The 23238-nt window shown below is 36.3% G+C and overlaps 1 protein-coding gene across 3 annotated transcripts in view; it reads right to left on the reverse strand.

Moving 5' to 3' along the window:
- POMT1 (protein O-mannosyltransferase 1) overlaps positions 1-19319 on the reverse strand; it is a 1532857-nt gene extending 1513538 nt beyond the window's left edge. For 2 of the 3 annotated variants that reach the window (XM_044058401.1, XM_044058399.1), the window contains exon 1: positions 19234-19319. The gene's annotated coding sequence lies outside the window, so the exon portion shown is untranslated. Of the gene's footprint in view, positions 1-18859; positions 19205-19233 lie in introns of those variants that run through there. The other variant, XM_044058400.1, reaches the window with a different exon arrangement.
- Between the last annotated feature and the right edge of the window lie 3919 nt (positions 19320-23238).

Below are 23238 nucleotides of genomic sequence, written 5' to 3' on the forward strand. Positions count from 1 at the left end.
GACACCAGTTGATCAAGAAAAGTGGATATTGTATTTACAACTATACTGATATTGTGATAGGTGAAACACACTTTGATTTATTTAGTAAGGGTGTAAGTTTTGTACCAATGTTTAGAGTTGACACAGCGCAGATTTTACTTGATTTTAAAATGTTTATTAGGCAAATGAATTTGAAAATATTTTTTGCAGCAATTGGAGAAGTGGCAACCAGTGGGAACAGTGTTGCTGTGGATAGAACGACTGTATTCAAAAGGAAAAGTGCATTCATACCACCTTGTAATTCTGAAATTATGGTGTTTGAAAAAATGGTCGAAACACAAATACGAAAAAGTTTGGATAATGTATTTTTGTTTAATGATAACCTGACACATGTAGAAAGAGATTTGTTAGACTCCCTCAAGAAATCTGGAAAACACAGATTTATGAAACCTGACAAGGGGGGGGGTATGGTTGTCATGACTAACACTGACTATATTTCTGAAATGTCAGCGATTTTAAATGGTGATGACACATATGTTTTGGTTTCAAAGGGTGAGATTAATAGAGCATACTATAAAATTGATTTATTTTTACATGATGCCCTTTTTCAAGGAAACATCAATGAATTGGAGTATGACTTTTTGGTTGTGGTTTTTCCAAGAATACCTACATTGTTTGGAATACCAAAGGTGCATAAAGGGGCTGACAATATACAATTTAGGCCCATTGTATCAGCTAAGGGGTCCAAAACTGAAACCCTAGCTGCTTATGTTGACACGGTGGTGAAGCCCATTATAAATCATGCACCGCACATTATTAGGGATTCTTGGCATTGCCTTGATAGAATTAAAAAGTTTGAGAGAGGAAACAGGGACTTTGGGTTTCTGACCATTGATGTAGTGAACCTATTTTCTGTTATTCCTCACAAAGTTGGCTTGGAGATGTTTTTGGAAGCAATTACAAAGGATGGATTGTTGGAAGGGACTAAGGCCAACTTTGTTTGTGATTTGATGGAATTGGTGCTTAAAAACAACTTCATGAATTTTGAGGGGGATTTATTTCAACAAAAATCAGGTGTTGCGATGGGTGCAAAATGTGCGCCAGCTTTTGCCAATGCAGTTTTACTTACATGGGAAAGAGAACATATTTTTGCATCAGAAAGGTTTAAAGAAAACATACTGATGTATAGTAGGTTTTTGGATAACATTTTGATTTTTTGGGAAGGAGATGAGAAAACAGTAGTTGACTTTGTTGAATTTCTGAGTAATACAACAGAATTTTTGAAATTTACATTTCATTGGGACAAAAACAAAATCAACTACTTGGACATTACTATTAGTAGGACAGACAGTGGGTTTAAAAGTAATATTTATAGAAAAGAAAACTATTCGAACTCACTATTACATTTCTCCAGTTGTCACCCGTTTCACCAACGTAAAGGAATTGTTAAGGGGCAAATGGTGAGAACCTCTAGGCTGGTCAGTAATGACACACAATTTAGAAGGGAGCTTTTTAAATTAATAGGTATGTTTTTGGATCGTGGTTATCCATTGAAGCTCCTTCTAAGTATAAGAAGGGAGGTATTGAGGGGAAGAAAAGAACGTTTTGCACCTGTTTTATGTTCTGGTTTAGGACACATGGTGGAAAATGAGACTGCCGCTGCACCCAAGACGTCTGATATAAAGATGATAGTTAAATTTAACCCTAAATCTACAGAGATAGTTGATATTATAAAAAATATTTGGAAGTATGTTTTAAGTGAGGATCTTAAAAAAATATTGGGTTCAGAACCCGTTTTTGTGTTTAGTAGGGGTGAGAATATGAAAGGTATCCTAGAGAGAAATAACAAAAATGAATACAAATCCATTATGAAAAAATGTGGGTTTTGCAGATGGTGTAGGTATATCAATGAGGGTAGTTATGTATGTGTACCAGGTTATAAGTACACCATCGCTTGTCCCGGGCAGTGCAATTGTTGTACAAAGAACATTGTCTACCTAGCAACATGCGTGACGTGTGAGGCATTCTATGTGGGGAAATCCATTAGGAGGTTGCAGGATAGAATCGCAGAACACATCAGATCTATAAGGAAGAGAGATAAGCACAATGCACTTTATGTACACAGCAACAAATGTGTTGGTTTTAAAAAATGTATGTTTTTTATTATTGGACGTGTTTTAGACTTTGGTGAGGGTGGTGACATACCCAATAGAGTGGGGGCCTTAGAAACAGTTTGGCAATTAAGACTAGATGCTTGCAAGCCCCCGGGTATAAATGATTACATTTCAATTAAACCCATTTTAAAGTTAAGATCCCTTTTAATATAGAGATAGAAAAATACAGGTAGTAGAGACCTATGGAGCGTGTGCAATAACTAACAATACAAAACATCAATTTATATGGTGTGTTGGTATTACAACATTAGTGTTTCATTCAGCTGATTGAGTGTGTGTGTGTGTGTGGGGGGGGATTTATATTATGCTTTATGTATTACGATTCATGTATACACAGAGTGTTTTTATTGTGAAATTTGACAATATCAATTTAGAATTTTATGGATGTAACATCACCATTGACGATGATCTTGTTATTTATGTGTATAAAGTATTTTGTATATAGTTGTTATGTCAACTACCAAGTTTTTTTAGATAAGTATGTGTTTTGGGCGTGTGCTATTTGGATTGATCCAATGAGTTTTGAGTGGAGAGTATATATGGTTTGTTGTAATGTAATTTAAACGACTCTGATGAAGCCAGATTGCTGGCGAAAGCGCTTAGTCGTTTCACTTTGGAATAAATTATTTGTTCTAGTTCTACTACAAGACTCAGTTTTCATCATTTGGACTAAGTTTTCCACATAGTGTGGCTTTTTGTGGAAAAGTTTGCATCTTTTGGTGGCCGTGCTCCATTTGTATGTTGTTATTGCCCTGGTGGGTGTTTCCTTTCATCTTTGCATGGTATGAGGTATAACCTGGTAGTGCTGGGGTGCTCTCGGGAGCCTTGAACCAGGTTTCTGTTACTGCACAGATATCGATGTTCTCCATGCTAAGGAGAGTTTAGAGTGCGTGCATCTTGAGGTTTAGACTTCTGGCGTTGAGTAGCATTACTCTTAGTTTCTTATCCCTTGTGATACCTATGGAGGTGGGTTTGTCTTTTGAGCCTTGCCTAAAAAAGGCACTATGGGGGTAGCAAGAGCCTTTGCCAATCTCCGAAAGCCCAGGGGTGACAGGTGCAAGCCGTCCCTAGCGAAGCATCGTGGCTTGTTGAGCATGTCATCCCAGGCTGACAGGCATTGGATCCCCTTTGAATGACACCAACACTTAAGCCAATTGTTGAAATTGATCATCTTGTCTTCATATTGTGGCATCATTCTTGGTGAGGGTAAGATGCTACTCAAGGTCAGGGTCATACCGGCCTGGGCTACATGCTCAGAGAGCTCCTCTATGTCTCTTTTCATGTAGTCCAGGGAGGTACGTCTCAGGTCATTCACACCAGCATGGACAATGACTGAGTCATATTTGTACTTGCCTTGGAGTGACCTGAGTGCTTGTGTTATGTGGCGGATCCTAGCGCCCGACAGGCAGCTCACCATGACCCACTCCTTGTTCAGCCTGGTGAGCGGGACGTCAGTGTGCCTGACGATAGAGTCACCTATTACAAGTGTATCAGGTGTGTTGTTTAGCCTTAAGGGCTGTGACTGTTCGTCACACTGGCTTTGTGAGTTATGTGTTGCACGTGTTTTGTTTTGGGATAGCGGTTGCTTGGGTGTCTGCTTTGGAGGTCTCTGCTGCTTAGGCAGATTTTTATTTAGAGCCTCCGAGTATGTTTTTGTGTGTTTATGTGTTTGGTTTGTTGTCGTGGTAGGTCTATGTGAGACTGGAATTGTAGTGAGTGTGGTTTCCTTCTCCTCCTGACTGGTTACGCCAGTACTGAGTTGAGAGAGCTTAGCCTCCAGTTTGGCTATATGGTTGCATCTCTCACATGTGTTGGAATTTGTTGGGAGGAGGAGAGGGTTGTCTGTGTACATGAGGCAGTTGTAACATTGCCTCAAGATTCCCAGATTCACCTGCTGGACGGGAGAGGAGATTGACAACTGACCTTTGGACATGCTAGAATAGTACTGGGAATTCCTTTATAATTGAAAAAAAGGGCCAATGGGGAACAAGGTACTCAAGGGGAGTTTGTGAGGGTGTAGTGCTTTTAATTTTTTTAGAGCTGACTTATATAATTGCTTTAGTGAGCAAGTGCCAGGTAACTTAAATGCAATGTGTTACAGGTAACCTAAATGCAAAAACGACAAACAGTAACTTTCTTACAAGTGAAACAAGGAAATAAGTACAGTAAGCAATGCAGATATCACTAGGGATCCACAGAAGTGCTAAAAGGCCGCGTTTTAGGTGGAATTAGCGTTTCAGGGAAATAAACAAACAACAAGCATACAAATAAAGCTAGATTCAGCAGGCCTGGATCTAGTCTATGCTACAGCAAACAAGGTGTACCAATTTCAGTAAGAAACAGTTAGAATATGCAGGCACTATAAGCCTTTAACCAGATATTCCCTGCTCAGAAGGGCAGAGTCCAGCCTCTCCTCCCACAAGAGTGCAGACCGCAATCCTTCCTAAAGTAAAATAACTGGCCTGAAGCCCAAGTGCTTAAACCAGAACTAATACACTTTTGGAATAACAGACACTGAGCTCTCAATCAGCAGTTCCTAACTTAGAAGGATGTAAGCTGCCTGTCCTGCCACCACAGTGCAGTCCACATACCTTCCTAATGTAAAACAACTGGTCTGAAGCCCAAGTGCTTAATCCAAAAGACTTAGAAATGATAGCTACACTTTAATCAAGTTACTACCAGCAGTAATAAATACAACTGAATACTTTAAAAAATGCCTGGATTAGTGCTCAAGTTATACAAACAAAGCTAGATTCAGCAGGTCTGGATCTAGTCTATGCTACAGCAAACGAGGTGTACCAATTTCAGTAAGAAGCAGTTCAAATATGCAGGCACTATAAGCTTTAACCAGAAATTCCCAGCTCAGAAGGACAGAGTCCAGCCTCTCCTCCCACAAGAGTGCAGAACACGAACCCTCTTAATGTAAAATAACTGGCCTCAAGCCCAAGTGTTAAATCAGAATTAATACACTTTTAGAATAACAGACACTGAGCCCTCAAATCAGCAGTTCCCAACTTAGAAGGATGTAAGCTACCTGTTCTGCCACTACAGTGCAGACCACAAACCTTCCTAATGTAAAACTGGTCTGAAGCCCAGGTGCTTAAACTAAAAGGCTTACAATGAGTTACACCAAGCAGTAATAAATACAACTGAGTATTAAAATGACGCAAGAGCAAAATAAAGTAAGAAAAAACACAAATACAGTATTTTTTTTTTTTTTTTTTTTGGAAAGAGAGAAAGGAAAGAGAGAAAGGAGTAGCAGAAACTAAGCTGATTGGCCTTCTCAAATGCTCTCCCTGTACTGGGTAGAATGGGGTAATGACACTAGACTGGGAGGAGGATCCCAGATCAAATTTACACTAGGGGCGGGCAACTGCAAAGCCACCAACTACAAAAACACTATACCAGGAGGGAGGGTGGGAAACAAACTGCAGTGTTACTCCCAGCTGAAAAGCAGCAGTGAGCCTTTAAATGAAAGTTTTAAACAGCTAAAGGAGCCACTAGAAAAAAAGAGTTTAACTGCAACAAGTTATCATAAACAAACAACCCAACAGATGCTTAATAAGAGTGGACAATTTCCAGTTAATACCTCATACACAGTGAAACTAGCTAGAAAAATACACAGTACACAAAGTGCTATAAACAACAAAGAAATAAAGAACAAAATAAACAAAAAACAGGATACTTAATGTTATATATTGTAGCTCGGAGTTTGCTGAGTGTCCTTCCTTCGATAAGCTCACTGTAAAATGGCTGAACACTCACAACTGAGCTTCTTAGGTAACAGAAAGTTGAAACCTGAGACAGCTTTTAAGAAAGAAATCTCAAAAGAACCAATGAGGTGCTTAGTCTAAGCTGTAGTCCAGGAGACCTCAGTCAGCCAATGACCTCAAACAATTCTCTCTCACTGAAATGCCTGATGGCTTTGGCTAAAACAAGATGTCCCTGAATTATGTACTCAGACACACAGCCACCACAAACACTAGGCCCAAATACAAGCCTGAATATGGAAATGCTACAAATATCCCCACTACTTAGAACAAACTGCAGAAGTGTTACTCCCAGCTGAAAAGCAGCAGTGAGCCTTTAAATGAAAGTTTTAAACAGCTACAGGAGCCACTAGAAAAAAAGAGTTTAACTGCAACAAGTTATCATAAACAAACAACCCAACAGATGCTTAATAAGAGTGGACAATTTCCAGTTAATACCTCACACACAGTGAAACTAGCTAGAAAAAATACACAGTACACAAAGTGCTATAAACAACAAAGAAATAAAGAACAAAATAAACAAAAAACAGGATACTTAATGTTATATATTGTAGCTCCGAGTTTGCTGAGTGTCCTTCCTTCGATAAGCTCACTCATAACAGATCAATATTAATTTAATATTCATGAAATACCTCAATGAATGTTTATAAAAGCATAAAAAATGTAAAAAATACTATATATGTATATCAATGTGCATAAAACATATAGATAAAAACATATATACAAAAGGACACATTACTCTACTAGATTTCTAGGCTCATCTTTCTAAAGCTTTTAATTTAAGGAAACATAAAAGGGGAAAAAAAAAAGAGTCATAGGTTCATAGGTTCATAGGTTCATACTAGGCTATCTGCCCGAGGGCATTTACAAGCCTAGCCCATAGTTTTGTGGCTTACGCCACCCCTTTAGTATGGGGAACTATACCCATTATTTTGCTGTGCCTCTGTCGAGCAGTGACACTGAGGTAATCCCTGGGGTATATCTGCGATCTCCCATCCATTGGTCAAGATTTCTCTTGAACAAGGCCAGCGAGGTGCTCTGCCTCACATATACCGGGATTTTATTCCACAGCATAGGGAGTCTTTGGGTGATGAATCTATCCCTCCAGCACGTCCTATTAATAGCCGTGTCGAGGTTTAAGTCTCCCGCCCTTGTGGCTCTGACGGATCTAGATTTTTTGAGGTGAAGCATATTCATCAAATCTGGGTTTGACATGGCCTTGTATGTTAGGCAAAGGTCACCTCTGAGCAAGCGGTAAGCGACTGAATAGAGCTGGAGTTCTTTCAGTCGGGCAGCATAGGACAGATGTTTGAGACCCTTTATCCTTAAACTGGGCCACTGTAGAGCACTGGTTCTTAATTTCCATAAGGCTTCTTGCCTTTCTAGAAAAAGTGTCCAAGTTCCACCCCTTATATCTGGTATAATGACTTCTATTACAACAAATTTAAATGTATGATCAATATATTCCATACAGTGCCTGGCTAAAGCGTTTGTGTCTTCTCTATTTTTGATGTCTCTTAGGTGTTCATAAATCTGATTTTTCAATTTTCTCTCTGTTTTTCCTATATAAAAACAGGGAAATTTAACACACAACACAAAGCACAGTACTTTTTTCTGAATTACAAGAACATTTTTGTTTGTTTAATTTAACTGTGATATTTTCAATATTAAAGCTATACCCTTCTTGGATATAAGCACAGAAGTGGCAAGTCCCACATTTTTTCATACATCCATTTGATGAGGTAGTGTACGTATACTCAAGATATTTTTTAAACATCTACCTTTTTTTATAGACAATAATAGGAGTTTGACCTACTATTTGTCTCGTATCCTTATTGTTAGCTAAAACAATCCAATTCTTAAATAAAATATTAGCCACCTTTTTACTACAACTATTAAAAGTCGTGATAAATCCACTACCAAAATTTTGGTCAATCCGGTTCTGCATATTTAAACCATTTTCATCAGAATTAGGTTGTGCATCATTTGCAGCAGTATTAATCATATGGTAGGGCTTAGTCTTCCCCTTTCTTTTTGACATTGATTAAGCAGGAATTGAAATAGGCTCTTTCATGTTTATTAACTACTTCTACCATGACCTCATTTATCTTCACAAACAGCAGCTAAGTAGCACAAACAGTCAAAAATAGCAAAAATATATCCACAGGCTCATTTATCAAAGAGACAGGGTATCCCCTTTTAAGAAACATATTCTTAAGATGGTCACATTCATTGAGAAAGTTGTCAAATATGGAAACCATACATGCAGCCCTAATGAACTGACCCTTAGCTACTGCTTTCTTTTGCCTAAATGGATGAGAACTATTAAAATGTAATGTAAAAAACTACTAGAGTAGGTTGATTTCCGAAAGATAAAAAACACACCAAACAGCCAGTAAATAGCAGCAATTCTCCTTATATTTCCAAGACCTGGTACCTCGGCATCTCGCCTTCAATGGGTCACAATACATTACAAAAAATAACAGTCTTTATATACACATCAATTATAACAATTATTCAATTAATCAAACAATTAACCTCAAAAATGGAGGGAAAAAGCTTTTGAGTTATTTTTAATGACTTATATATTTTTTTCTTATCATACATACCCCAATATATTAACTTAATTCCCAAATTTACTAAAGACTATGTTATTAAATATTATATATCCCTCATAATATAATATAACTTCTTACAATGTGAATTGTGAATTACAAAATGCAGTAAAATATTAACATACTAAATGAACATTATTATTGCTTTATGACAATTTGAACAATAAATTAATTAATTCTTCAAATGCCTAATTCTAAATTCAAGCCAAAAGGCCTTAATGTATTAAACTTTAGAATCATCCTAGTTTCAAGTTCTAACAATTTATCACAAATATTATCACCTATAATACAATGAGGTTTGCCTAATATACTGAATTTTAAACAATCAAATTTTCCCCCATGTGTCTCACAAAAATACTTCGCAACTGGACTGAAAGCACTGGAATTCCTAATGTCCCTTAAATGTTCTAAAATTCTCAGTCTTACCATTCTTTTAGTTTGCCCAATGTACCACATATTATGACAACTACACCCTAATATATAAACAACACCACTAGATCTACAGTTGAAATAATGCATGGGATTATGGTTAACATTATTAATGGATCTAATGTTGATAATTCTGTCACAAATACTACAAGAGTTACACCTAAAAGAACCAACATTGGAAGCATAATCCATTCTTTTGGTACGAAGGTTATTATTTAGTATTTCTTTTAAGTTCTTTCCTTTTTTATATGAGAATATGATTTTACGTGGAAAAAGCTTACCTATAAGCTCATCTTCACTAACCAAGTACCAAAATTTTTTAATTAGAGAGACAAATATATATATATTTTATTATATTTTTGCGTTGTTTGGTTACTGATTTCCGAAAGATCTCTGTTATAAAAACCTTGGACCCCTTATCTTTAATTAATAATCTCACATCAAGATATGAAATTTCTTCAGACCCAGTACTATGGGTGAACTTTAAGAATGTGGTAGACTCATTGACGTATTCAATAAATTCAGTTAAATTTCATTAGGGCCTTCCCAAAAATAAAAATGTCATCCAGGAACCTCATGTAACTTTTACAGTGAGAAAAGTATGATGAATTAAACAAAAACGTTCTTTCCCATTGTAACATAACTATGTTGGCGTAAGTTCCCCCACAAGCTGAGCCCATTGAGACCCCTTCCATTTGCAAAAAATACTCTGCTGAACAGAATAAAATTGTTGTACAACACAATACCTAACAGACGTTCAAAGGTGTTAATAGTGTTTTGGGGCATTTCTTTTTCTAAAAGAAATTTACAAAGCCTGTCATGTGTGGTATGGCAAATAAAGGTCTTTTGCATCCATCGTGATGAACGCCCCATTCTCATTGTAGTTTAATGAATTTATTCTTGTCAGAAAGTCCAACAAATCTTTGCAAAAAAAATTTTCTTTCAACAATAAAACTTTTAAGTTTAATGTCTAGCCAAACATAGTGGGAATCCTGGGGTGGGATACAGTCATATAGTTTAATTAATCTATAGAAATGCCTCCCTGTATAAAAAGGTCATTTAATTCATTTTTTTTATTTTACTGAGTGCAACATTTAATTTGTTCAATGAGACTTTGTTGTAAGATTTAATATTCAAAATGTTTTTTTTATTTTTGAGTTGTACAAGTAAGTGTCCATAATAACTATCCCTCCCCCCTTATCTGGCTTTATAGTTCTAACTGACTTATTAGAGTGTTGCAGAAAAAAGCGGAAAAGAATATCCTGACCACCAACTCATGAAACAAAAACAGGATAACTGTATCAAAAGCCCAACCAATAAATATAGTGAAAAATCCAGCAAATAATGGCTAGAAAATCATTTATTATTAAGCACTTTTGCCTTGGATGGTCCCGAGACATCTTCTGAATAAAAACCACAGAGAACTTCAGCTTTTTTATAATAAGACCAATTAATGTACAAACAAGTAAATCAACATCCTAATCACAGCATTAAGTTGTTTTTTTTTTTTAAAACCCAATTAAAACAAAGGCTTAACTCCAAAAACATTTCTATCTAATTTGTGCCCTCAGTTTTAAAACTGGGGCAATTGACAGAGTATCATTCAAACTAGGTTCAGTAAAGGAATTCAGTATGAATTGCCACTTTAACTCACACATTTCAATATTTACTTCCCACCGCCCACCTCTTAATGATTTGTGAACAACTTCCAATACACCAAATGAAAACCTTTTAAAATTCACACATATTTTACAGTGTCTAAACAAGGCACTTGTTTCATTTTTCTGTACGATAGCATATACATGTTCATATACGCCTTAACTGTCTTTCGGTTTTGCCAACATAAAAATAATTACAGGTCTGAAGCTTTTTGTGGCACAGTTCCCAGGTTTAAACACCACAGGTAACAATCTTTTAGCTAGACAAATACTTTTTTCCTCTAAAATATATTTACAAGAAGAACAACATCCACACTTTGTAGTACCATTTTCTGAAGGATTTGGAACTATAACATTGTGTTCAAACATGTATTTCAAATTTCTTCCCATTCTGAAAACAAATCTGGGTTCTTCCCCCAGAATTTTAATAGTGTCAGTATTACTATTAAATATAACCCAATATTTTTTCATAATCTCTTTAACTTCTCTTGATCCGGCCCAAACAGAACTGTCATGTTGTTCCTAAATGTATCCATTTGTGGGTTTGTTCCACTCCTCACATTTGTATTACCTTCACCTAAAAGGGGTTTACATTTTTAACCCCATGCTTGGGCCACCTCCATGCTTACTTTAAAAATAAGGTCTCTGGGATACCCCTTTCCAAGACTAATTTATTGATAAATAATTTAAAAAAAAAAAATCAAATTTGAGCACATCCGTGTTGCTCTTACCAATTGACCATTTAAGATGTTCTTTTTTGGTATACCTAAAATCCACAAAAGTATTCATTCTTCGCCATTTAGACCTACTGTGGTGGCCAGTGGGTCTAAAACACATAATCTGGCTGTCTTTGTGGATAAAACTTGTAGACATACTTTGGAAGGGATACCACATATTCTTAAGGATTCATGGGACTTTTTGGGACAGTTAAAACCAGAGTTATGATCTGATGATGTTATTTTTTTTTAACTACAGACATTCAGGACTTATTTACATGTATACCTAGGACTGAAGGGATTGAACTTTTTGAAGACATTTTACAGACTTGATCCACTTTAGATCGTGGACAACTCCAACTGGTTTGTGAAATTATGGCCCATGTTTTAGATAACAACTTTATATATTTTGAGGGCGAGTACTAACAACAAATCAGGGGTGTTGCCATGGGAGCGGCCTGTGCCCCTTTGTATGCCAACTTGGTGCTGTTTGGCTGGGAAGTATGATGGGTGTTTAATAGTAAATTTCGGGCTGATATATTCACGTATCAAAGATTTTTAGATGATATTTTTAGTCTATGGAAGGGGAAGGAAGAAGATATCACCCTTTTTATGGAATATTTTAATCAAACCACATTATTTTTGAAGTTTACCTATGAGGTGAATAAATTAGAAATGAGCTTTTTGGACGGGAGGATTTCTAAGCCCAACCACGGTTTCAAATCCAATGTATATCGGAAACCAACACTCTGTAATGCTTACCTACATTATTTGAGTCACCACCCTAGAAATCAGAAAAAAAGCATAGTTAGGGGTCAGGCAATTAGGGTGGCTAGAATGACCTCAGACAGAGAAGATGTAATAAAAGGACTTGCAAATCTGAAGAACATGTTTTTTGAGAGGGGATATCCCCCCACATAGTAGAACCCATTATTGAGGAGGTTCTTGGTGAATGGAGGAAGAGACAGAAGCCCCTATTGGGTAGTGCTAGTGCTGTGGTTGGACCCAAGATGGATGAAGTTGGGAATGGAATGGATAAATCTGGGGATGCACCAGAACAGGACACCCTTCTGAATTCTAATATTAGAAACTACAATCAGGCATGTGTTATTCAACATAGTTCCTTGTCTAATCAAATTAAACAGATTTTACCAAAAACTGGGGTATATTTAAGGTGAATAATGTATTGCATTGTGTAACACCTGTGATGGGTTCTACATCGGGAAAACAGAGACAGCCCTGAAATGCAGGATATACGAGCATTTGTATAAAATTAAACATCAAAAGGAAACAAACACCCTCTATAGACAGTCAGGATTGCAGTGGACACACTGGTTTCAAGTTTGCCATTGTTGATTCAGTGAGTTTGGATGTGAGGGCGGACGGGGGAGAGATTAGAAAAATCATTTATATAAAAAGGAATTAATGTGGCAGCTTAGGTTGGCTGCAAATTTTTACCCTGCTTTAAATGATCACATATCCATATTTTCAGTTTTAAAGGAAAGGGCTAATCAAATTAGTGTTTATAACCCCATTTTAAGGCATGTTTTAGTTTATTGACACTGGCATATCAGCTATTTTTGAACTTTCACAACTATGTGTTATTTTATACAGACAAAACTTTATATTAGATTGATGAAGTTATGAATTACATGAACATATATATAATATTTGAATGTTTTTTAAAATGTATGAGAATTTTATATGCATATATATTTTATGCTCAGAATTTAACATTCGTTGCACCTGGTGCTTTAAATGTTCAAAGGCTGACTAATTAGTTATTGATTGGTTTGCAGTTATTGGTGGGAGAGTATTTAAATGTGGAGTTTAGCCTTGGTCAGTTGTTCTGATGAAGTCATTTTATGGTGATGAAAGCGCTTAACATGAATTACTTTGGATGATTTTATTTATTTATTATATTAAAAAACAGTTTCTATAGTTCCTTTGGTGCTTTTTTCTTTGGTTCATTGTCTTTTCTGCACCAACACAACTATTTTTTGTTTTTTATGTTCTTTTTTGTCTTATAGGAATACTGACTATTAAAATTAAAATAACTGTTAGAAAATGTTTCTTTTCAGAAAATGGTTGAACAAAATTTAACATCTTCCAGATTAATTGCCCCAGTTTTAAAACTGAGGGCACAGATTAGGTAGAAATGTTTTTGTAGTTAAGCTTTTGTTTTAATTGTTTAAAAAAAAAAAAAAAAAAAAAAAAGCAACTTAATTGCTGTGATTAGGATGTTGATTTACTTGTTTGTACATTAATTGGTCTTATTATAAAAAAGCTGGAGTTTTCCGTGGTTTTTATTCTGAAGAAGTCTCGGGACCACCCAAGACGAAAGCGCTCAATAATAAATGATTTTCTAGCCATTATTTGGTGGATTTTTCACCACATTTATTGGTTGGGCTTTTGATACAGTTATCCTGTTTTGTTTCATGACTTGTTAGACTGTAACGTCCTCAAACTCTCACATTCATTCTTAGATAAATTGTATGTGTTACGCCTGGAAGCATTCTTTTCTAAATTACGGAAATCAATCTTGCAAAGATTTTCAAATAGTTGCAAAGAGGGGTGTATGGGTGGATTATATGTACTGGAAACATATAGAGGATTCCTTGTGTATTCAATGCTGTGAAAAAGAATATTTAAATTCAGTTTCCTTACATATAGCTTTAAATCCACAATCGTCTTACTAACATTAAGTTGTTGATCTGGAACAAAAGAAAGGCCCTTTGCTAAAATGCTACACAATTGCTGGTCAACTGGCACATTAGAAAAATTAAACACTTTGAAATCTTTCCCAGAGATCTCATAAATAATAGGGTAGGATGTACAATCAGACCCTTGATTCATTTCCATTCACAGTTGTTCCCTCTGTAATTCCCTCTCCGATGGTTGTAATTGCCCCTCTTGTTGTGGTGGTCCTTGATTGTTCCTCGCTTTGAGGCACTCTAAGTGCCTCAAAGGTGGAAAGTCTTCCTCTTGGCCTAAAAAATTATTTTCACCATTATTGCCAACATTGCCAGTATTAGATCTATATTTATTGCCCCAAACCTGTGACCTGCGGGGGGGGGGGGGGTCTAGGTAAGCACAGCGATTGGCGTATTTAGTTCTGTCTCTATCTTTTTCAATTTTCTATTTTTTATGCTTTCAATCTGGTTTTCGATAGTTTTGAATACACGCTTGTATTCAAACAAATTGTCTGTGTGCAGCATATCTCTAAAAATCATTTTGTCAAGTTCATCTGCTTCTCTACTGAGGGTATTGATGTCTGCTTGGTTGTGTTTAATCACCAGCTCCATATATTCGAAGCCATAGCGATCACACATAGCAAGGAGTTCTTGGTGAAAAGGTGAGTTATTAACCAAACCAGTGGGGAACCACCACATGTGGAAATCTAGTAGAGTAATGTGTCCTTCTGTACATATTTTTTATGTATATGTTTTATACACGTTGATATACATATATATATTTTTAAGTTTTTTATGCTTTTATACATTCATTGAGGTATTTCATGAATATTAATTAAATTAATATTGATCTGTTATGATTGGCAGCACGTGAGGTGAGGGGGTGTATTTTTAAATTTGGTACCTTATTTAAACTAAAAAGGAACAGGAATGGTTCCATTCTGAAGAAGTCTCTGATTTAGCAGGGACGAAAGCTTGTTTTATTGGGTTTATTGCGGATTTTATGTACCTTCCTGTGGTTTTTACAGCTTGCATTGTGGATTACTGCTAATAAATTATTTGCTGAACTTCGGCTGACTGTGCATTTTGTGATTTCTCCTGCTCTGTGGTGTCTTGTTTTTTCATCTTTTAATGGATGTTTTAAAGCTGCATAGTTCATCAGATAAGGAACTGAAAGCACAACTGCAAGTGGTCAAAACTTTCTCAGATAATATGAGAATGTCATTTGGTCTTGACAAATATGCAAAAGCAACTTTTAAAGCAGGAAAGTTGCAGCACCATGAAAATATCGGTCTGGGACAGGAATCTGATATAAAGGAACTTGTGCAGGAGGGAGTGTATAAATATTTGGGAGTTGATGATCGACAATAAAACATGCACAAATGTGAACAAAACTTAACAAGAAATATTTTAGAAGACTAAAATGAATACTGAAAACAGCCCTGACATCTAGCAACAAATTCCAAGCTAGAAAACAATTTGCTCTTCCTGTTCTAACTTACAATTTTGTAGTGACTGACTAATCCCAGAGGGTACTGGATCATCTGGACAGGACCAGAGGGTACTGGATCATCTGGACAGGAAAAAAAGAGGAATGATTCATGTTTATCAAATGATTTATAAAAATCATTGTATACAAGATTATATATTCCCCATTCTGAAGGAGATATGGCTCTCCTCAAAACCGATTACATGTATAGATCTGCAATCATATGACTGCATACTTATTTGCTGACCTCACAAAATCTGGTGGTGGTGCTGCGGTAGCGTTGTCGCCTCACAGTAAGACGTTGTCCTGTTCGATTTTCAGCTAGAGCGTCTTCTGTGTGGAGACATGCGTGAATAGGCATACCTTCGTTGAAGGTTGTGCGTCAGAGCTGGCAACTTGGCACATAAAAATCTACTGCCAATCATTAGTGGACCGGAGTTCCGCTGTGGCGACCCCTAACCAGGAAAAGCAGAAAGACACAACAAAATAAAAATATAGCGAAAGCTTTAAACAATGAGGACAACAAGTCTAAGAGGACTTCCCTGCTTTGTTTAGCAGAAGCATATCAATGTTAAGCAGGAATGGAAGTCAAACCAGAAGCAGGCAAAAATCAGGCAGCAAATAAATGTGTCAACAACCAAAAGAAAGAATATAAGGTGAAGGGATCAGATGAGAAGGCAAGAAATGTGGAAAAGGCATACATACAGTTGCAAATACAGAAATCCTGATGAACATGAGGTTGTTCCAGGAGTTATGATGCAAAAATGGTTAAGGAGAGTTGGATTTAAACCAAAAGAAGAAAGGTTAATATTGGTGGCTCAGGACAGTGGACTGCATACATGTTGGTTTACAAAGTCCATTCAACATGTTTGAGAAATAGACAAACACAGGTTTTGTAAAACAGCATTGGAGATAGTTGCATCTCTCTGGGTGTGATACAGTAAAGGCAGAAGGACTGTATATACAGAAAGAAGTAATAATGTGGCAAGACTGCTGCACTGGGGATTGTGCAAACATTACAATATTGAAGTAGCTGAAAAACACTGGAAACATGAGCCACAAAGCATCACAGAAAATAATGAAGTTTATATCACATGGGATTACCCATTACCAACAGTTTAAAACACAGATGCAAGAAAACCAGATATAGTAGCCCATGAAAAGAAACGAAAAGTGGCATTGACAACTGAAATTGCTACACCCAGTGACTAATGTACAGAGAGACACCAAATTGTAAAATATCAGGATTTGCAGGCAGAAATTAGGGTAGTATAGAAGAAGGATACCCTGACAGTTCCAACAGCAGAGGGAGCAACGGGTCTTATAAAAAGGAATTTAAAGTCTTATTTAGATCTGTTACAGATACATGTAACTCCATATGAATTGCAGGAGGAATCAATATTGGGCACATTGTGGGTGCTGCAAAGAGCACTTTAACCTAATATCAGAGATTGAAACACCACTAATTTCATAAATTTCAAACATACTTTGATTTAGGAAAGAGGTCCATTCCATTTGTCATGGTATTCGAAACCCAAAAGACTTGAAGAAATTACAGCAGAGAATAACCATTAATTATTTAACCTTCATCCTTACTGCTTGCTAATATCCCAACTGTGTTTAGGTCTAATGTCTTTACTAGCATAGTGTTTAATAAACTAAACAGTTTTCATGATTCGGAGTGACAAACTGCATTCCATAAACACAGCTGCAAATATTGCCAAATTGCAAACAATCACAAAATACAGTTTTCCCTAACAGCATATCTGAATCTAATTATGTTACTTCACCGCCCACTTATAGATAACTGCTGCAAACAGTACTGCACTCCATGGCATGCAACACTTTATTCATGCAATCTTTCTTAATAAACTTAAAAAGATCTGCTGATAAAAAAAATAAAAAAAAAAACAGTATACAGGGCCATCTTGGGAAAACTGACCTCCTGTATTGTAAAGAATGGAGATACTGCCGGCACAGCTATCTGGAATTTTGTAAATAATTATATGTCATTGGTGAATATCGAAATGATTTCTGTAAGATGCTTGTGTTACAACTGTATTAGAACTGTATGTTATGTGTATATCAAACTTGTTTGCACAGACGTGTGTTGAAAAGGGTTTGCAAAATTCTTGTGTTTAAAATGGATCCACAATGTGCCCTACTGGAAAAGAACAGAAATGTACATGCACTATTGTAACTGTGTAAATGCATATATTTTAATAGTGGAAATGGGAACACAAGAGGTTAACTTCAGTCTAGCAAATTTCAGAAAAATAGCTGAAATTAAATTACTTTATGGCAGCAAGGAGACGCAATGTTATGTGCCGAGAAGCTTTCTGTACTGTCTTGGAAGTATTTTATTGTTTTATGACTTCCAATCTCTACCATAGATCTGAAGTCTATGGATTTTCACATATAAGATGCTAAAGGCTACCAACTGCCATCAATGGTTGTTTTGGGCCTGGAGACTAGAAGTCAGATGACTTTCATCCCAGCAGTAATATCTGAGATATTAATTTGAGGAGTCTCTGAGTGAGACACAGCATTCTGTATTTGGTCTTGGACCTGACAAGAAGACCCATTCACCACACATCTGCCTTGCTCTTAAGTTAACTAGGGTAAAGTAATTCTCTCAGATATAGTCAGGAATATAGCAAAGCTTAGTTTAGACTTGGAGGACTAAATATTTTGATTTATAATCAATAACTGAAAATTACAGTCATTAATAATGCCAGTCAGATTTTTCATTTTTCTTAATGTTATTTTAGAAATGCATGTTGATGAAAAAAACATTTTGTTCTACTATTACCATTTTAAGTGAATTAATGTAATACACAAAAAATTGGGTCCTTGTCCACCCACTATTTTTTACTTTGGCCAGAATTATTAGTTATACTGCCAACTACTTCGTCTCTGACTTTTTGAATTCAAAAGATGTCTCTCCCTCGAAGCTAAAATTGCATTGAAACGGTTCAGTAGCTGTCGCCCAGCATATCTGTAATCTCCCTGTACCCCAACAGCAATTCAGGTAAATGAATGAGCATACCTAGAGAAGATAGAATTAAGAGCACACCAGCAATATAACTATTACTGACGGAGGACCATTAGTAGGGCTCCGTGAATAACACGCAAACTCTTGCCTCCAGAATCAGGAAAAAATCCGGGACAAAGAGGCACTTTTCAAAAAAAATATTTGTATTATTAACTTGAGAAAATGTTCAACATTAACTCGAAAAGCTGACGTAATAACAGAATATTAGGTAACATGCATTTTCTGAAGTGAAAGAAATCTATATTACTAATTACTGCCATTACTTATTAAATGTAATTCACCTTTTCGCTCAAAGAAATCCAGTTTAAAGAAGGATTAGGCGGACAGAGCAAGCTTTTGAGCCATAATCAGAGGCACTGAAGACGTATTTAAGAAAGGGAGAAATGTAAAACTTTGTTTTCATATATGCTAAGTATAAACAATACAAATCAAACTTTGCGTATTAAGTCTAAAGCATTACTTTTGCAACATTACAAATTCATGCCTCCAGCATCAGGGATTTGCATCTTGGCTTAGTAAACCATACTCGGCATTGTAAATTTCACTTTATCTGTAACAGCATTAAACACAACTGAGACTTTGAACATCTTGCTCAATAAAATTACTGTAATTCGGTCACCACCCCCAGAAAGATAGGCAAGCCCGTGTAACATACCAGTAAGACGTTAACTCCCGTTTCCTAGGCACTAGAACGCACGAGCTATCAAAGATATATCATGTAAAGAAATGGCGTAACTTGTGGGAACATCACGACAGTGCCCCTTGTGGTCGGGAGGACATTTAGTACTGTTCGCATCAATTTGGTGGGGAAATGCTAACGAAGGATCGAGTTATTAACTTTCGAAGGGGGTTTATATTTGCTGTATTTGTGGCTTCTTTCGCATTCGTCCGCCATAAAAAGGTTTTTGAAAAGAGTGACATGGATTGTGAAGCTCTAACGCTACCGTAAACAAAATGAATCGCCACAAGACGACTGATTAGCAGTGCATTAAGCAGGTCGGCAGTGGTTTATTTCCAGTACATTCTTATCTACTTTTTTCTCACCTTTGAAGAGAATGGTAGGCATGATGTACAGGGTGGGTTTGATTCTCTCCTTTGAAGAGAAAATTGTTAGGCTTTAAAGGACCTACAAAAGCAGCGCGAGCCTAGTACTTTTACCCTACTCAGTACTATTGTATAGCTCTCAACAAATCAAGAAGAACACTTTTAAAATGGTAGTATTATTAACTTTAGGCACTGACAGAGAATGCGAATCAGTATACATTTTTTGAAGTAAAAGAAGTCTATAATCTCATTATTGCCATTATTTATTAAGTGTAAGTCAGCACCATTTCTCCAAATTTTAGGCGGGATTAAGAGGGACTGAGCTAACATTTTAGTCAAAATCAGGGACAGTTGAGAAGTATGCTCTAGTCATACCTATCAAACTTTTAGAGTAAGAAATCTGGATGTAAATAATGGTGGTGGGAGGGGGTGACAAAGGCCCCAAACTGGTGAAAATTGTGAATATTGATCTTACATATTTAGAAAGTTGATAGGATAACAGGTTTTGCCTTAGCATGAATTTTCTGAAGGCTATGAACTCTGAATTTCAAATGTATGTCATTATTTTCTGACGTACATTTTCATTGTCCTCAATGATTTGCCAGAAAACCACAATTTTATGAAAACAGAATTTAAAGCAAAATTCTGGACATTCTGCGAAAATCTGTACAGTTGAGAGGTGTGGGACTAGTATGTGCTGAGTTGTTACCCTGGGTAGAAAAGCAATAACCACTAGGCCCATTCACCACAGTTGCCAAGGTTACATGATTTATACTGAAAACTGCAGATCCTATTGATTTTTGATTTTCCATCTTTTCTGAAAACAGTACTCTCACATGGATGTTGCACTGTTTTTTTCTTTTGTTTTTGTTTTCTTTCTTAACATACCTATGTACATACTAGGCTTGCCACCTGTGAGGAAATTTTTCCAATAGCCAGGAAAGCAGGGTGTGAGTGTGTCAGGAAACCAAGAAATCAGTGTTTCTGTTGGGAAATTTAGTTTTGGTGATAGAATTTGTCATGTATTTTGAATCGTGAGAATTAACATATTTCTGAAGTGTTTTGCAAAAAAAAATAGTGTTTCACTTGAATTTACTATCTTAATTTAAATTATTTTTGTCAGAATAATCTTTTTGTTTGTTTCAACTGGTATCCTGGGAGATGTGTGGTATAACCATTAGCAGACAGTTCTATTAAAGAGCCCTTTTCATAATGCATCTTAGAAGTACACAAGAACTCTGAACATTATTTTTATAAATGTGAAGTAATGGATCTGTCCTCAAGCCAAACTCTATGTTCACGCTTATAAAATTACATAGGCTTTGTTTTTCGCCAATATAAATAATATTGTAGATAAGAATAACATGTGGATTCAGAAAGTTGTGTACATTGCAGGAAACAGTGTAGACATTATAGCATTCATCTTGCTGTCTTCATTTCCTTTTCTTTAGAATCCTATGCTGATCTACTGTGACATTTTCAACAAACATACTAGTTACCAAAACAATATTGCTAATGTATTTTAACATATAGCTTGTTTATACATTTGCTTATCTGTTGCATTTGGTACAGTAACCTTAGGTTTCCATTTACCATATTACTTCCACATTTAACTTTTAAAGAAAAAACACAGGCAAAAATGCACAGCCTCAAATATGCCAATAAGGCAACTGCACAAATTGTATTTTTTTTCTAACTCTGAATGCTTTCTGGGGGTAGACAGAATGACATGAATTTGTTATTGAAGTCAGTAAATAATAACATACGGTTGAGTTTCAGACTTCATATCCTTCAAAAAAAATGCATACTAACACAAATCCTAGTATTCTAGCAACTCCCTGTGTTTATAAGAGCAATATTTAAAATCTGTTCCTATTTTTGGGCCTTCATCCCTTCATTGTTTTAGGCTGTGTCCAGATTTCTTGAGCTAACAGGTTGAGAGGTATGAGTGCCTTTTGAAAAATAGAAAAAATGCAAATATACTTGTGATGCCCCAGCACTGGCCCAGTAATCAAGGAGCCTCAATCCTCATCACTGGCAGCAGTGGGGGATTTGCACACTGGGAGGATGACAAGTACAGACACAAATTAAGTGCAATTTCCCTTAAGCGCACACAGAGACCACAGTCAGTCTGGGGCTGGTTTCTCCTTCTTTCTCCAGATCCCCAAATAAGACTCCCCACTGGCACAGCTATAGAGTTGAGACATTAGCCAGGGTTCCAAGCAAAGTCCTCTAACACTCTTTCTGTCCAGCAAGTGATTCATGTCCCTGCCCAAGTAGCTGACACACACACTCTTAGAGAGTTGTTTCTCACACACACACACGCACACACCTGGAAAAGGCTGCCAGTGGTTTACTAGCTATGCCCCCTTCTGCCCAGACTATAAGATAGTTATCAGCTACTTTAAGGCCCTTAACAAAAGGTGTCCAGTTGTACTGTTTAATGTTACTATTAATCTAAATGGTAGTTTGACCAATAGAAAGGCTATTAGGAGTGGCCTGCAGCGTGTCACCAAATAGATATGCAAGTACGCTATGCGCTTAAATATCTCTAGACAGACCAGCCACAATTGAAAGGTTTAAATATACTTAATTATAAATAATAAAAGAACAAGACAATACTAAATATGGACGTACAGTGATGTCAGAGTTCAAAATCACAGGAAATATTTAAAACAACATTACAGGACAGTCTCAAATAAATACAGAAAACATCTAAGCTATACTTCACTACATTCGTTACTGAATCTAAGAGAAATAACTGTACTCTAGTTAACTCACTTACAGCAAGGCAAGTGCAGATGTGGTGAGTGGATGTTTCCAGCTGATTTTGTTTGGTCAAAGACAAAATACAAAATGCCCAGTGTCTCTCTCTCTCAGAGAGTTCTTAAATTAATATAAGATATTACTGCTGGGATGCTTGCAGCATGACATCACTTTTTGTCACCTGACTTCAGTTCCCAGGCTCAACAACCATTGCTAGAAACTGCTAGCATTTAGCATCTCCCTTTGAAAATACATAGCCTTCAGATGTTTGCAGAGCCTGGAAGTCACATAACAATAAAACACTTCCACTTTTCAATCCTAGTAATTATCTCTCTTTTAAGTCAACACACTGCAGACATCATGTCTCCTGTTGATTGAAACTGAAAGATAACAACCCGAGTAAATATGTGGCCCAGCAATAAAGTACTTCAGTCTCAACTATTCTTAAGTTTTGCAGTTTAATCTCCTGTTAACACATACATCTGAGCAATTACAGTAGTGTATAAAAATATCTGTTCAGCACACGTCTATACAATGTGACATACAGTTCTAATACATTTGTAACACAGGCATATGAATCATGTTGTATTCACAAATGACACATAACCATTTACAAAATTCTAGATAGCTGGGCTGGCAGTATCTCCTTTTGTTACATTTCTGTATAAATTATATTAATATTCACAAATGATATACAATTATTTACAAAATTCCAGATAGCTAGACTGACAATATTTCCTTTTGTGACAATACTGATAATTTGCTAATTTTCCTCCAAATACTACAAAACACTATGTCACAATACCTGATAGTGGCATTGTGCAGATGGAGAACATGAAAAATGGCAAAA

Source organism: Protopterus annectens, chromosome 16.part0 (genome assembly GCF_019279795.1).
Source record: "Protopterus annectens isolate FY-2018-M chromosome 16.part0, PAN1.0, whole genome shotgun sequence".
Lineage (NCBI taxonomy): Eukaryota > Metazoa > Chordata > Ceratodontiformes > Protopteridae > Protopterus > Protopterus annectens.